The sequence below is a fragment of the Harpia harpyja genome, chromosome 16 (assembly GCF_026419915.1).
Source record: "Harpia harpyja isolate bHarHar1 chromosome 16, bHarHar1 primary haplotype, whole genome shotgun sequence".
Taxonomy (NCBI): domain Eukaryota; kingdom Metazoa; phylum Chordata; class Aves; order Accipitriformes; family Accipitridae; genus Harpia; species Harpia harpyja.
Window position 1 is genome coordinate 13,315,479 of NC_068955.1, and position 6,518 is coordinate 13,321,996.

Sequence of the window (6,518 nt, forward strand, 5' to 3'; positions counted from 1 at the left end):
AGGAAAATGAAGCGCCCAGAAGGAGAGACCATTTACTACATCAGATCATATCTTCTGCAACAGCTGCCATTGCTATTGTGTACAAGTGCCAAAACCCTAGAAGTGCTGCCGTCCCTATTTGATTGTAGGGGACAGGGTCAGAGACAGACATTTTACTGCTTATCCAAGGTCATGCTCTGAATCTGTGGCAAAGGAGAAAGCAGTACCCAAATTCACAGTTAGCCCCTGACATATCCTGTCCATAAAACATCCTTCCTTCTTTTTTCTTTTTTTATAAATCCCTAACTATCACAGAGCAAAGAGCACAGCACTGAACAGGGCACCAAACAAGCTCCCAGTCTGCACATGGCCTTGGAGAACGTGTTTCCATCCCACCCTACCCAGCAGGCAACAGGGAACTGCCCTTGTCTCCTCTGCCAAGGCGTGCAGGCAGCACACCCATTAAAGGCAGTAAGGGGTCAGACACCACAGTGACAAGGACACAGTACTCGGCAGCAACAGAAATGGCAGATGCGCTGGTCCAGACTAACCACACCACTTGCTACCGCCTCCTTCCACGCGTTTATCCACACGAAGCCAGTGCTTGCCCTGGCTAGGAGCTTTCACATCACACAGCACAGCCCCTTGACAGAGCAAAAAGGATTCACTGGGAGCTGTGGTTGAATTCAGAAATGAAGGATCATGGCTACTGGACTGGCTTCTGGTTTGATCCAAACTAAGAGCTCACCCACACAGCATCTCTCTCCTACTAAAATGACTTGCTGGAAGTCCCACATCTTTGTGCTCTAATTAAAAAAGAAAAGCACACACCTCCTCTCTTCCCAAAGGCCTCCTCCAAGACAGTTAGTCACTCAGTGCAGCAGCACCGCTGTCCTGTATAAGAGGAGAAGTTTTCCTTCTCCTTCCCTCTCCCCACTTTGTCCATGAAGCTCCTCATATTTGGGACAGCCTTTAAATCGAGAGCATGAGCCTCAACCATGGAGCCAAACTTCAGGTGGGGCACGGACAGTCTTTGATGGGACTTCGGTCATCCCCAGCTGCTCAAATTCATGCCATTGTGGGAAACTCAGCTGAATCAAAATCAACCCCTCTCCTCCTGGCCTCTGGATAAATGCTGCAGACCCAGGAAAGAAAAAAAATCCAGACAGCTCTCCTGATAAGCCACACTCCAGTATCAGCACCAAAGTAAGGAGCAGGGCACAGGGAGGTTTGACAAGGCATAGCCACCCACCCACAACAGCACCACCGAAACAAGAACTGGTTATGAAAAGGTTTAACAAAATAAACTAAGACTGCATTCCTGTGAGCAGCTCACCACAGGCTGCATTAAATCAAGATCAACAGAGACCCCACAAATTAAATAAAGGGTACCCCATCACATTTCTCCTGACACAGAACAAGCATTGCTGCCCGGGTGCCTTTCCCTTCCCCAAGCAAATAATCTCCATGTGGGCAGCCCTCCCAAGACAGCAAGTATTCAAAGCTTTTATGTTTGCAGATGTGCAAGAGAAAACTGCCAGACAGAAATCCAAACCACCCAGAGTGACAAGGTCTTTTCACTGGGTTTGTCTGGGGTTTTGCCTTGTTTTCTAAAGCTTTTGTACGCCCTGTTACTTTATCTTCACAACAACTGAAACTACCCAGCAATCAATACTGCAAGGTTAAAGCAACACCCAGTTTTGCATTGGACAGCTCAATCCACCGCCTCCTTCCTGCTACCTTTGCACTGGAAAGCAAACAGAAGAGGACAGGAAAAAATTATTTATCTGCTGTTAGGATTAGCTGGAGCAACACAGCATTAGCTCTAGCAAGCCACTGTGCTGTTAGCTGGATATGGCCAAAAGACGGTCCCTGCTCCAATCAGACACAGGCCAGAAGACTCAGCCTTGCAGAAGGAGGAAGGCTTCATCAAATCACGGTGCCAGGAAAGCCAAAACACACTGTTCTGTTAGACCTCAGGCACCTCTTCAGCAGCGGAGAAGAAGAGGTGCTTGCAGTCACGTCCCACTGTCTCACTGCAGATAGACAAGGCAACTGGGTCCAGCAAGGTTAGAGTCCATGCAGCCATTTATGAGAAATGCACAATGAAACATATGCAGTGTGTATGATACATTCAAGAGTAAAAAATAAAAACAATGCACTGGCTTGCATAGGCAGCATCCGTACATAGCTCATTTGCCATGATAAGTAATTGATAATTCCAACTCTCCTAACCTTCTGGTAGTGCAGACATTTGGGTACTCCTAAGAAAGCCCAAATGTGCAAACATGGGCATCAAAGCAGACTTTTGCATTTCCTGAAAACACAGTTAAGGATTTAGGTGAACGCATACAGAGATGTAAAAGGAATAATAATCAGTCCTTATGTAACTGCAGTAGCAGAAGGCAGGATGCTGTGATAGGACAGATCCTTCCCCATCCTGCACTGCTGCTGTTGAAGGAGCAGAGCAGGCACTTGTCCACACACAGTATTGCAGATTTAAACAGAGGAGCAGAGGCAGCTGGGAGATAAGCGTGTCCAACCGGAAGCCTAACAGGACGTTAACAAACTTGTAAGTGACAGGCTAAAGAGGCTGTATGCCCAGGCTCTTCCTGTAGCTCGAGGGCTCCGACATGATGGCCCAACCTCAGCTGGTGCAAACCAAATTTGCTCCGCTGCCTCTGCCAGAGCAACTTACTCCAGTCAAGGGCCAAAGTGCACAGCTCTGGGACACCACTGACCTGCCAGCAGCTCTGCTGAAACTTCATTCTGGGGAAAAACAAAACAAACAAACAAACAAACAAAAGACAACAGGGAAAAAAACCACTCTGAAAAAGGACAGCCAGGAACAAGGCAGGCTTAGGAGAAATGCCTCTCTGTTCTGAAAGAGCCTAGAAAAGGGGTAACTGCAGAAACTCCTTTCACAGGACATGAGCATCCTACCGTAATACACATGAACTGCAGCACTCAGGATCACAAGGAAGCTCATTTGTCCCAGCCATTGCAAACCTGATTTGGTTACACATCATCTCCCCAGTGCAGGATCTCCTAACAATGGAACAGAAATATTGTGCTTTTTTCCACCCCTTTTCCTTCCCCCTTGGGGCCTACTTCAAAGCTCTTTTATGTCATTCTGGCAGCACAATATGATCTCAGGCAGATAGAAACAGCCTGTTAAGAGATACACCCTGCACAGGGCATCTTGCTGGCACTGGAAAGTTGGCAGTGCAAAACGTTTGCAGTTCCTTGCCCCAAAGTGAGCCCAGGGATCAAATGACAATAGAAAGCATCGCACTGGAACAAGGCAGATGTGCTGCGAGACAGCACCAAGGGACACGAGTCCCTCTGCAGCTATGTTCAACCTGCTGCTAAACTTTTCTTCTCGCCATACAAGCCCTTCACCTCCCAAATTTCACAAGGACATACCGCCTTCCAGCAGCCACTGTGAATTTGGCGATTGCCCCCCAAGAGCATTTTATTTCCACAGTGGGGCAAAAGAAAATCCAGAAGTTTGCCAGCACCTGTAAAACAAGTAACCCCCAGCCCAGCAGCAAACCCAAAGCCCAGCCCTTTGGAGGACCAGAGATGGAGACCACGCAGCCCTACACCACACCTAGGCGCTCCTTGCCAAGGGAGAAGGAGCAACTCATCAGTCACTCCTCTTCAAGCCTCCTGGCTGCAGATTATTTAGATAGAACCCAGAGTGCCAGGGATAATTTACTATTTTCACAGCATTGCATGGTCATCCCCTACATGGCAATGAGGGTGTTCCCTAGATTGGGCTTTACCCCTCACGGAAAAGCTGTTCTTAGGGGAATCTGCAAAACTGGGCCACCGGTCAGGGATGCTGGATCTAGACGTGTTTAACTCTAGCTAAACACAGCACAACGTTTTCCCACCTAAAAACGCTGCTGTCCTACTCCAGAAAATCTCTCCCTCCTGCTATTTTACAATTCTCAGCATGACAACAGTTACGCAAGAACAACTGTATAGGCACATGAAATGCTTACAGATCCTAAGTGACACTTTCCCCATTATAACATCCTCATCAGAGCACAGCTCCAAATCCTCACGGCTCCCAGGCTTTGAGGGACACCAAACCCCAGCCACTGCATCTCAGTCCCTTCTCTCCATCACACCTTTGCCCTGCTAGAGACCTACAACAAAAAACGCGATGCACAAGCGAGCAGGGGGACTACTTCCACATGTACGTGCTGCTGTCACCTTGGCCAGCCAGGTACATAATTCCCCCGTCTTGCACACTAATTTAAATCTTGGCAGGAAAAGGGGAGCAAATGGCGCTGACAGGCTGTCAGTGATTCCTACCTCCTAGTAACTTAATACAGCACACTACCCCTTCTTAAAATGGCAGCAGGAGGATCTTCTAGGGCACTGGCATCTTAGTAAGACATTAACAAGATTGCTGGGCATCAACCAAGACTGCAGACTTCCCTTCAGAGTGGTGCCAGGCTCCAATTTACGACACAGATTTGCTCCCTGTTCCAACTCGGCCATCCATCTCTGCCACTGATCACCATCGCCCTCAAAACGTAACGCTCCTTGCTATGAAGGGCACTCAGTGAACAAATGAGCCTCAGGGCACAGCACCAGGAGAAAAATTGTACCCGTGTGAAGAATGAGAAGCAGTAGTAGCGTGCAGTTAAAAATTCTACAGGCAAGACATTCAAAGGGGTAAACCCTCATTAAATACTGGAATTTATTTTCTGGTGAAGAGGTTACAGTAACTCCTCCTATTAGACCTCATCTATATCTTTATTTGTAACAGCCTGGAAAGCAAAACACAAGCCGAGGACAAGCAGACAACCGCCATCCAAGCGCCACGCTATGTATCATTATCAGCCGAGTACCACTCTAGTCCGATTGCCTTTTGCTTGCCATTGCCAAGAAGCGAGTTCTTGACAGGCAAAGCCACAGTGACTTGCAGTGATCAAAATCACTGCAGATACAGTCCTAACAGCAGCAGCCACGCCACGAGAGCACAGATCCTAACAACAGCGAGACTCTCAGAGATGAACGTGCTATGGTAAAAACACCGAGTCTTTAACTGTAAACACCTAATACCTAAAACATATTAGGCCAAAGAAATATAGCTGGGATCCTGCTCTGACGTTTGTTACTGACAGCCTGGCAAGGAGTAGAAACTAAAAGCTGAGAAGCCCTGCAGGAGAGAGGCCCGGGGCACTGGAAAATCCGATTTCCACCACTGCGCCCTTACCCAGCAAGGAGCCTGGCAGCTCCGGAGAGCGCAGCAAGAGAAGAGAGGATGCTTGGGGTCCAGTTCCCAGGGTGACCTTGAGGAGATCCCACAGCCTATCCACACCAGCATGTTCCCCATCCATGGGAGAAAGAGCACAATAACCTTGACCTACCTCAGAGAGGCCCAGATCTGGCTTAGTAGAGCCTGGAAGGAGCTCGGATGCAGGACGCTGCCCCGCGACCAGGGCGGCCAGAGGCTACAATCCTACAGATCACCCCAGCAATCAGGAGTCCCGGAGAAACATGCAAGTCGCTTTTGATATAAAAAGCAGCAGCTCCGGGGCACTAAAGGACACGGCTGAAACCGCACACGTGTCACCCGCGATTTCCCCGGCGAGGGCGGGGAGAGGAAGGGTGACACCGCTACAGCCCCCAAAGCCCGGCAAGGGCGAGCCCAGCAACACAGGGGGCACGGGGCGATCTCCCCCGGGCTCGGCTCTGACACACGGGCACCTGCGCCCCCGGCCCCAAATTCGGGCAGAAGGACTCCCACCCCCCGGGATGAGGAGGAGTGGCCGGCCGGGGGGACCGGCATATCCCAGGGTGAGGGGAGCAGGTGGGGGGCCGGGAGGGCTTACAACCCCCGGGGTGAGGGGGGTACAAGAGGGGGCCAGGGCAGCCCGCAGCCCCCGGGGTGAGGGGGGTGCATGGGGGGGGCCATGGCAGCCCGCAGCCCCCCGGGTGAGGGGCCGGCCCCCCAGGGACCAGAGGTGCAGGAAGGGGGTCCGGCACACCCCTGAGGTGAGGGGCCGAGGCGAGAGACGAAGGGGCCGGTGCAGCAGGGGCCAGGCCGGGGAAGGCGAGCGGCAGCCCGGCGGCGGCCGGAGGGGTGCCGGGACCCCCAGCGGCGCCTCCCGAGGGCCGGGGAGGGGCCGCGCCCGCACTTACCGGTCCGGGGCGGGGGCGGCGGCGGCGGGGTTCCCGCCGGGGCCGGAGGCCGGTGCGGCGCGGGGTGCGGAGCTCCTCGGCGCGGCGCGGCCCGGCCCGGCTCAGCTCTGCCCCCGCTGGCCGCGCCCGGCGCAGGAAAACCCGCCGCCGGCGCCGGGCCCTCCCCGCCGGGGCGGCCGCCGCGTCGCCGTGGCAACGCGGGCCGGGGCGGCCGGGCCTTCGCCGCGGCCTCCCCCGGCCTGGGCCCTCCCCGGGGCGCAGCGTGCCCCGGCGTCGAGAGCCGCGGGGGGGGAGCGGGGGTGTCCCTGCCCTCCCCTCGGACAGCAAACAGCCCTCGCCCCGCCGCAGGGCGAGGTGCGCGCTCCCTCACCCCG

General features: G+C 53.1%; 1 protein-coding gene across 3 annotated transcripts in view; it reads right to left on the bottom strand.

Moving 5' to 3' along the window:
• The window catches only part of SLC25A22 (solute carrier family 25 member 22), a 52,384-nt gene extending 46,124 nt beyond the window's left edge, over nt 1–6,260 (bottom strand). The window contains exon 1 of one of the 3 annotated variants that reach the window (XM_052811002.1): nt 6,145–6,260. The gene's annotated coding sequence lies outside the window, so the exon portion shown is untranslated. Of the gene's footprint in view, nt 1–5,369; nt 5,487–6,144 lie in introns of those variants that run through there. The other 2 variants (XM_052810999.1, XM_052811000.1) reach the window with 2 other exon arrangements.
• Between the last annotated feature and the right edge of the window lie 258 nt (nt 6,261–6,518).